Raw genomic sequence first — 10,704 nt, forward strand, 5'->3', positions numbered from 1 at the left:
CCTGTTTAGTCTCTTTTAGTTGAACTCCAAGTCATTTGTTTAAACGCGTTACAGAAAAGTGAACTCTAGTCTTCCTAAAAGCCTCGGTCTCGGTTCAGTTGAAGTGAAGTCTGGGACGATTTGAATGCATATGTGGTGCAAGCAGGCCGGAGAGCGCTCCAAAAGCAGGAAGCAGACTACAGCACAGGGCATTATGGGTAACTGCAACCCAAACAAATGTGGTAGTCTGACGCTAGCGGGAGAAATGGCTTGTGGTCTTTTGCCAAAAACGAGGGAACTCTTGCAAACCCTACTGCTAAAGTCTGATGCTACTCAGTGTTTGTCTACATTTTGTGAAAAGGAAGTTGTGCTCATATCATCTTTGGAGTTTATTTTGTCATTTCATTGGTTCTGGGTGCCAAGCAGTGATGTAAACGACTCAATACCAGGTATCACTTTAAAGCAGTGGTTACAGTTTTCATATCACTATAAATTATAAGATATCTCTATTTAGTGTTTATTAAGGTTTGATTTCCTGAATAGGAACATTTATTTGATCAGGAATAGTTAGACTAAAAAAAAAACATTTTAATTACATTGATGGTGTTTCAGTGCTGTGATAAAAAATGTTTGCTGAATCACACCAGCAAAAACCACCGTGGTAATAAGCAGACAGAACAATCATTTACCATTTGGAAGCTGAGATTACCAGTTGCTCTGAGCGTCAGTGACCACCTATAAAAATGATGGAGGACCCCTCGGCGCGCACCGGCCATCAGCTGCCCAGTAGTAATCCGAGATGAACTGCAGATGTTCTGAAATGAAAAACTGGTCCCTCTGACACGGCTTGTACATATAATAGTGCATGTTTGTCTGGCCTTGTGGATGAAAGAGTCTCAGGGTTAATTGGGCCATCATTGGAGCCCAGTGGTTCAGTCGATGCATCGTTTCCTCTAAACACACACCTGAATGCTACAAGTCAAGCTGGCATGTGATGCAGGTATTGTGATAACCCCAATAAAAATAAACTGTTTAAATCACTGTAATCCTCCTTTGACACCAGTGGCAAGTACCCCTGATGTGTTGTCAACCGAAGTGTGAATGCTTGTGTATGCATCAGTCACACTCAAAACACAGCATACATTTTAATGGGGCATGTTGCGCAGCATGGCAGCAATTTGCAGTATTTGCTAATAATCACTTAACACATCAAAAAGTGCAATTTACATCACACATTTGACTTACTGGCGCTGTGCTGTTGATTAAGGAAGCTTCCTTCATATACGGTGAAGGTATGGAGCAGATTTCCACAGGTGTACCACTTGTTTTTACAAAAACCTTCCATTTATTGCGCTTACACTTTTAAGCCCCGTTTTAAATGCAGTGCTGCTTCGAGCAGTCAGTCATCTGTACATGAGAGTCTAATAAAAGGAACTTCCACTTGTATTTATCCCAAATAAAAATAGAAAACGTTAGTCATTGGACATTTTTTCAACAGGAACACTAAAGTCAGGCTTTAGGCATCCCGGAAGCAGCTGCCTTTTCATTCACCATATAAATGTACACATTGGAATTATGAAAATAAATTCACCTAATGGAAACATGCCAATTTCAGAAAACTCACATTTTTCAATAAAATGTTTTTGCACTAGGATGAGGTGTTTTTTTATTTCACAAAAAGCAATGGAAACTTTTCTTTTGCATCTTGTGTCGTCATCAACATCCAAACGTTACTACTGCTGGAAAAGATGAAGAAGACGACAGGAAGTAGCAAGAATAAGCAAGCTTATTCAAACCATCATCATACTGATACAGCAGTTTAAAACTCCTTTAAATTATGTGTTAGGAAGTGTGGTACTTCTCCTGACCTATAGAGTATAGCTGCGTTACCCTAACTTGTTGCTGCAAATGAAGCTGTTAAATGAAGAGTTTTCTCCCAGACATTTCACCTTTTTGTCTTAGCCGTATTTATAGAATAGACTGACAATACATCAGAGATGACACTGAATTTTCACATTTTAAGAGGCAATTAAAGATGAAGGTCAGGTCTTATTATTCTGGTTTCTGCTTTGAACAGTTAATTCATGTCACATATAGTTTTAAAATGCTACATTCGGTGTAAAAACATAACATTTTGACATTTAAAGTCAGCTTCTTCTACTTTTGGATAGGAGGTCAGATATTCTTAAAAAGAAAGCTATAACTGCAAACTCTGAGCAAGCTTTCTTTACACTGAGTACAAACAACCTCAAACAAACAGGCTGCCCCCAGGATTCATGGTCCATGATAGAATTGGCTCACTCCAGGTGGCTACAGTGAGCCCAGTACAGTTCCAGCCACATCACTCGCAGACTAGACAGGAGGGAGAATAGTGGATTACTATAACAGCACAGCCGCAAGGCTTTTTAAAAGATGAATCACGCCTCCTCCCCCCCCCCTACATTCTCTTCCCATCATGGCAAACAAAACCTGGTAAGTGACTGGCTCGTCCTGCCACTCAGGGCTTTGATTCCTGTGGGAGCTGTGGCTTTGAAAAGGCAAGTGTTGATGAGCCTTGTCAGTGATGCCATCTTTTCTTTAAATCCAGAAGGTGATAAAGGAAAATAATCCCCCTGCTCCGAATGCACCCGTGTCACATGGTGGTGTGGCTTGCAGATATAAATGATGCATAGAATTTTTGGTGTTACATTTCATAGACATGCTTACCCCAACAGGGACGTGTGCTGAGCTCAAACAAACATGAGTGCTCACATCGAGCATCAAACGTGCATTAAACACTGCGTTTCAGATTCCTGGCAGCAGACACAGCTGTTCATTTGAAATTAGTTAAAGAGGAAACAGGCAGCGAGAACAGCTCGCAGCGGGGAAAACAGAGCACCACCTAGTGAAAATTAGATTATCCCTGAATGGGTTTTGTTTTGATATTCCTATTGATGTGGGTAAAAATTACTGGTCAGTGCTGCTTTTTCATTTTACATACTCCTTGTTCAGATTTGGCTCTGATGTTTTAATTTGCTGTCTAGTAACTACTGTCAATATATAAACCTTTAATCTAAACAAAATGAGTCCATACCATAATAAAACCAACAAAAGAGAACAGCCAACCATCACAGAACGTCTTCCAGGATATCTTGTGTTGCCATTTGTTAGAGGTGACGGAGCGCTAACTACTAGGTTATTTGACTCATTCAAATTTACTCATCTAGTTCTTCAATGACTGTCATTTGACTTGGTGATGTCCGTCCTGGGAGCCTGAGGAGGATTCCCAATGCTTCCTGAAAAGCCACTCGCAGTTTCTTCATTACAGCTTTAGTACAGTTGCACCACAAGTGAGCCGTATAAAGAGAATTACAATAGGCTCGAAAAGCGAGCACTTCAACATCAGCGCTGCCAACATATTAGCTTGCATATAGAGCTGGCAGAGCTGTCTCTTTGTATCGACATCACAGAGATCACTTCCTAGAATATGGCTTAAATACACTGCTCAAGAAAATAAAGGGAACACTCAAATAACACATCCTAGATCTGAATGAATGAAATATTCTCATTGAATACTTTGTTCTGTACAAAGTTGAATGTGCCGACAACAAAATCACACAAAAATCATCAATGGAAATCAAATTTATTAACCAATGGAGGCCTGGATTTGGAGCCACACACAAAATTAAAGTGAGATGTTCCCTTTATTTTTTTGAGCAGTATATTTCACTTTACTCACCACAACTGCATGTATTGGATCATTTACAAGAAGCGTAAACGTCGTACGCCCAGACTTACAATCATGTCATTCAACAGATAAATTATAAAAGAAAACGGGAGACAAAACTCCACCTTGTCTGACTCCATTAGATTCAGAGAAAGATTCATTATCAGAAATGTAAATTCTAGTTAAATATGCAAGATGCCCCCTACTTTGTAGTTTAACAAACAGCTTATAAATGTGACAATAAGAACTGTGTATTTCTTCTTTTTTAGGTGTGACTGCATAGCACAGCCCCACAAACACAAATACTAGTCTTGAAAAATATTATCATACGTGTGCATAAAGAGGTGTGAAAAAACTAAAACTCTTATCGTGACAAGACATTTATCAAGACAAATGATAAACGATGTGCTCAGCCCTGCTTTTCTAATTCCAAGAGCTTCTAAAAAAAACCCATCTACTGCCATTAATAGTTTGTCAGTGAATATCTACATATTCACTGATATTTCTTGATAGTACAGCTGCTGTTTTATAAAGTCCAATTTTTTCTATATATTTTTAGTTGTCAGCTGTTTGAATGGCAGGTTTGTCACATGACTTGTCTCTGTATTTACTTCATAAAGTTTCTTTAGTTATGTTAGTAATGATATCAGCTGCTGTTGGACATTATTTGAAGATTCCTGTTCATAAACACCAGAGTATCAGGATCTTTGCGATTATGGGTTCCATTGTTGGTGATGGCATTATTCATTTAAATGTTTGCACTCATGCACTCTCTTTGTGCACAATGAAAAAAAGCACAAAACTCTATAAAACAAGAGTTTTATTCTGTAAATCCACACTAGGTTTGCTCAAAACTCACAGAATCTGCGTTTCCACCAACTTGAAACTTTACCACAACAAAAACCCAACAGGAGACCGGTTCCACTTGCATACGAAGTTTGACGGCACAATACAATCTGATGAGCCTCACCAATGATATCAGGAAGTCATTATTGAGAAAGTGTTGACTTTTAGCTGGAAATCAATGTTTTTGTCATATTCTCATCTCGATGTTGGAGTTTTACAGTAGGACACAGAGCAGTATGCATCACTCTGACATTATTGCACTATTGGTTTCTTCAGTATGGGTGAAAGTAACATTAGAATGATTCATCTCCTACTCTCTGGCAGTGACGAATGACCAACAAAGCATTTCCTTTAAGAGCTCTCAGCACTGTAAAAGGAAGTTTGATTGTGGGCATGCATCTACAGTGGGCTGCTGCATTATGGTGTTTATGCTTTTCATCTCAAGAGCTCGCGATAAATGAAAACCCTCTCCTGCACGGACTTCAAGGAAACCAAAAAACAACAGCTTTAGAGGTTTCTTGATGCTCAATAATTCACTATATCAGTGTTTTCAACCTTTTTTGAGCCAAGGTACATTGTTGTAATTGAAAAAAAATCATGAGGCACACCACCAACCAAAAATGTAAACAAAGATACTCTGTAGCCGCCTATATTACATATATAGTCATTCTTATCAAAGTGTCTTGAATAAGAATCAAATAAACCCAAAAATGTATTTTTATCATATTTTACATTTCTTATTTCAAATTGTAAACATGTCCACTTCAAAAATACACCTGAACACCTGAACAGCCACAACACTGTGGTGTGATGCATGAACGCAGTAACATTCATGCATCACTAATTCTCTTGTTTTAATGTAAAATGCTCTGTACCTACTGCCATCTAGTGGTAATAAAATTACATGATTACGCCGCTAGTCACTACTACAGCAAAGACACTCAAAGGTGGCATTATTTGCAGATAATTAATTCGTTTTCAAAAAATATTTTAAGACCAATTACCGTATTTTCCAGACTATGAGCGCACCATACTATAAACCGTACCTTCAAATTTTTTGAACCCCCCGGAAACTTGCATATATCAGCCGCACCGGGCTACAGGCCGCTGGTATCTCTGCCGCTCTCGGTTTTCCATAAGGACCCAGCAGAGGGCAGCAGAGAGCTGCGTCCTAATAACTGCTGGATATATTAAGGACGCAGTGCTCCGTCTCCAAATCCGGTTTTGTTCACGCCGAGTTTACGTGCAGCGGCTTTATTTCCCTCCTGTAGTGCCAGATCGATACTCTTCAACTTAGAAGCTGCATCATATGAGTTTGAAAACATTTCTCCGTCGTGCCTGCTGCTAGCATGTGCTTGTTCCAAATGAAAATTAGCGCATTCTTCCTTGATTTCCAATTTTGACTTCCAATGATTCACTTACTGCTAAAGAGTCCCCTGGTGGTTGAAGAAAAATCCACAGAAAAGCCGCATATTCAAAGTGTAGGAAAATAGTAGCAGCTTATAGTCCGGAAAATATAGTAGGTGAAATTGGATAATTTCCACGGCACACCTGTCGATCACTCACGGTACATTAGTGCGCCGCGGCACAGTGGTTGAAAAACACTGGACTAGATCACCTTCCAGGGATGTTTTCATTGGTAAATGTTAAACATTTTAGACTTGAGAACTCAAAATGTGATTCAAGCAGTCGAGTATCATGAAATGAAGTTTGCTATTGTGTTCCAGTAGTATAGTGTTTGATCTTAACCAGCTACAGGTAGACCATTAGGTATTCATGTTGCCATCGTGGAAAGAATCTACTTGTATATGTTGTGGTAACTGTGCCTCAGTGGGTGTCTTGGCATAAAATAGTTGTTTGTTTGATTCCTTCTTACCCTTTGGCAAGACACTTCACCACAGGCTGCCTGCTGATCATCTGATTGGTGGATGAATGTGTGAGATTGTGTATTAATGAGTGAAATGGGTGAATGTGACAATAGGTAGAGCCGAGCATAAAATCAGTAGCAATGTACATTTCAAAAGATCAATATCAACAGAAAATAAGTGTGATAGAATATTCAATAATTTCACTGAAGTCTGATCCAGAACTGCACACAGTGGAAACTGGTTTGGCACAAAAGCAGAAAAAATAAATGCGCTCATGACCAAAACCCAGATGAGGTGGAAGATGACTGCTGGACGGCAAACCGCTCCCGATAGTGTGTTAAGTAGTGTTGTGTTTAGGTAGTTCAGCTTCCCAAGATGTATATTCTTGGTAATAGATGGTCTTTAAAAAAAAAAAACATCAATAGATGCTGTTTTAAATATTTCAAGTGGAATAAATGTGGCGATCCTCACCAGAAATGCCAATTTCTTCATCACAGGAAAATAGTTTATTCACAGGACTGTGCATTTTAAACTACAAGAAAAATGAAAGCTTGACTTCCTGCCAGTGTAGTTCTTTTAAATCCGAGAGGTTCTTAGTTTTAGAAGCACTTATGCCAGAAGATGCTTCAGCACCAACTTGAGGTGTCGTGTTGGGTTTGGCTTTGACCTTGTGGCATCAGGAAAGCATTGCTCATCTGTATTTGAGTCAAAGTAACATAAGATAAAAAAAAAAACTTATTTTCACCTAGAGATTTAAAAAGTTTGAATAGCTTTATATATTGTAAAAAAACATATTTTCCGGTTTGATGCATATGAGCTTATTCCCTCTGCATTTTTGTTCCGTTTTTTAGGCCTTAGAATGACTTTGCAGAATATGAAAACAGAGCCATTTGATTGCCAATATGCTGCATGAATAGTTAATGCTCTATTAGAGGGTTTGGATTTCCATCTCCCATTCGTGAGTGTTTGCTCAGAGACGTTGCCTTTTTTAAATAGCTGTAAAGGATGAACTGTCATTATGTAATCGCTGTGCGTTTGTGTCTGGCATCCTGGGGGCTGCCTCAAAGTGCTTCATTTTTGTTCTCTGCTTTATAGCGTCGGGTTGATGGGTAATGCCTTTTGGTCTCACTCTGGGTGCCTCACCCTTTTTTTCTTTTTTTTATGGAAGAGCTGTGTTCTAGTCACCTGGGTGCGTCTCGTATCACACTTACCCCCCGCCAGATTTACATTTTAAGCTTCAGGCATTTCATTTACACATTTATAGTCAGCAAATCACAGAATGGGGCGGTAGATATTCAGCAGTTTGCTGGAGGAGAGCTCAGCAGAATGGAGTGGAAGCATGCTGATGGACATTATTGGAGTGAACATAAAATGACAAGGATTGAATAAAACAGTGCAAAACATGTGTTTTCACACATCCTCCACTGTGGAACAGCAGCAGAGTGGCTTTTTAATTTACATTCCCTGCATATATTACTGTATAGAGTCTATTTTAGAAGCTGTGTAGAGTCCTGACAGGGTGGAAGGGGGGGAGTCGTGTCAGGTAGTTGTCAGAGTCGCAGTGCAAAGAGAAACCCAAATGCGTGGCACTGATAAAACATTAGTGTGCTGCACGCCTGCCAGGCCGGCTCACCCTTCACGATGCATCGCTGGGATGTTAATTGGACCATGCCAGTGCCTCATAAGAAAGAGGAGGAGGTGAGGAGGTGATGGACATGGCATCCATAGTGATTTGCAGATTTGCGGTGGATGAGAGGCGAGCCGTGGGGGGCTGTCCGCTCCAGTTAAGACGGCCATGGGAATTTCAATGCAACTTGAATACTTGCAGCAAAGAATATATTCAGTGCTGAAGCTGTTGTTTTCCAGAATGCACTGGAATTTAGATCCATTTCCAACTCACTAGCTGGAAGGATTATGTAGATGTATGCGTCATAGACAGTAAGAAAAATAAATATCAAGTTTTGACAGCAGTTTTAACACAAACTTGTTATTTTATGTGATCGGCCATTAAAAAGTAACACATCCTGTTGAACTGGAATAAACTGGTTTTTAAAAATATTTCTTGAAAATAATATCTACACTCATGCTGCTTTTGAAGTAACCCAATTCGGAAATATACTCCAGTTTTGCATAATTTCTAACATGCTAGGTGTGCAGGAAAGCTAACACTTCATTCTGAAAACACAATCCTTAATTCAAAAGGTCATGCTGATGGAATCATTTTCTTCACACCCATTTTACAAAGAAGGAACTACATGTGAAAAGCTAGTAGCGACAGATCCCCAAAGTCTGGCAGGTGTAATTGCAGAGAAAGTACATTTACAGGTCATGCAGTGCTCATAGCAAACACATGGCAGAAGTTTAACCACTTTACCTAAACAATATGCCAACACAGGAGAACCTACTCTGCAAGAGCACCTTCCAAATCTGGAGTGAAACATGTCCTCCCTCCCATTTCAATTCATCAACTGTAAACCCGCCTTCTCCTATCACTGTTATTGGTGTATGACACAGTAATATTTAAAAAAAAACAAGCAAATATTAGCTGATTAAGTCAGCTAATAATTGTCCAGCCATTTTGAGGCAGTGTAGAGCTTATATATATAAAATAATATGGTTAACTTACGTTACACTAAAGTAATGTCTCAATACAGCAGTGCAAATTTCCACAACCTTGATGCCAATCCAAACAATCACAGTTCAGAATTGAAGTGCATCAAAAGTGAAAGTTGTGCAAGGCTGGTAGAAACAAACCCCACGACATCTGGAGCTGTAAATGGCAGCAAAGCACCGTTCTATTGTACACTTATTTACCTGAATACAAATATATTGAACAGTGATCAGGTTTTTGTTTCAATATTTTTTTTAAAGCAATACGTCATTTTCATTTCTGATTTATTCATCTCTTTTCTGTCACATAAAATCCTACTAAAATACACTGAAGTTTGTCAGGTGTTACTCAAATTAATATTCAAGTTGTAAGTTATGTCATTGTAGCTTTACATATTAATAACTTTTTACACCACAATAATTCACATTGTTTCATCCATAGTGTAAAACAACAATACAATTTAATGCATTGCTATTGCTGCTCACGCTCCATAAAGATGTGCAGTACATAATCAGATTTCATTGGAACAGCTTCCAAAATTGTGACTGCACCATTCACTTTGCAACATCTGCCCACTTCCTCACCCCAAGGGCTTTACTGTACTCGGTAGCTGCTGCCAGGCTGTCAGATCATGTTCCAAAGTGTCAAATTGCTCTCTGTGTATCAGAATGAATCTCAGAAAGCAATTAGAGGGAAACAAGTCAACAGCCTCGTGCCGGCAGCCAGATTCTAAACTCACTCTAAAATCATTTTCAATGTTAAAATGGTTTTATGTAATACGTTTCTCCCTAGTGTCAGAAAATGTTTCACTTAAATGAAAAATGTGAGAAATAATGTAAACACAACTATCTAATCTAACAATCAGAATAATAATTTAGATGTACTTTGAATTTATTGAAAAATCTGTAGGCTGTTGACATTTCATTCTTCACCCAAGGTCATGCACGGACTGAAAATCTTCCTTATTTCCAAGTTTAAAGCTTTTCTTTTAAATGAATGATCAAACTGATGAAATCAGTGTTAACGGTTTTGTCAGTACTTATCTATAATGTAGATAGGTCAGTGTGAGATCTTGATTTTTTCACTGTATTAGAGCTCATGATCTAACAAATTTAGATTTATTTAGTCAAAGAACAGAAATACAGATACCACAATGCAGTGAAGCACTAATGAATTAACTGATTTTTTTTAAATTACCTCTGAATATTTATTACCATGTCCAATGCTTCAAAAATCACTTTTTTTTCTCTTAAATTGATATCCAGTCAAAAATATATTTGATTTTTGCTGCCAGTGTACTTAATTAGAGATGCATCTATTTGCATTTATTAAGAGTGTTGAATTGGGTATGATGCAAATTTGCGATATTGGGCATATTTGATTAAAAACAACATTCCAGTCAGAACCAGATTATTTTATTGATGCTTCTGTTCTCTCCCACACAAGTGTTTGAAATATAACACACTTTGTTGTGTACAATGTGTCCAGTTGTAGGGGTTTCCAGACTCTTTGTGCATTAAGAAAATAGTGTGTGAGTGAGTGTTTTCAAAGTAGTTATATATTCATGTTTAAATATTCAGCACATATTTATCATCTTAACCAGTCATTTCATTCAGTGTTGGACACTTAAAACCTGTGCACAGACTTACCAATTTCTGCTATTGTACAAAAATTATGTGATTGCTATTTAATAT

At 38.4% G+C, this 10,704-nt stretch overlaps 1 long non-coding RNA gene across 1 annotated transcript; it reads right to left on the reverse strand.

Moving 5' to 3' along the window:
* Positions 1 to 6,010: 6,010 nt before the first annotated feature.
* On the reverse strand, positions 6,011 to 10,427 carry LOC106939707 (uncharacterized). The gene is made up of 3 exons (XR_001422898.1): positions 10,417 to 10,427; positions 10,050 to 10,053; positions 6,011 to 6,140 (listed from the first exon to the last, which is right to left on the reverse strand). It is a non-coding gene; the product is annotated as an uncharacterized LOC106939707 (long non-coding RNA).
* Between the last annotated feature and the right edge of the window lie 277 nt (positions 10,428 to 10,704).

This window comes from Poecilia latipinna, unplaced genomic scaffold (assembly GCF_001443285.1).
Source record: "Poecilia latipinna isolate Pla-1442-1.1 unplaced genomic scaffold, P_latipinna-1.0 Scaffold2958, whole genome shotgun sequence".
Taxonomy (NCBI): Eukaryota; Metazoa; Chordata; class Actinopteri; order Cyprinodontiformes; family Poeciliidae; genus Poecilia; species Poecilia latipinna.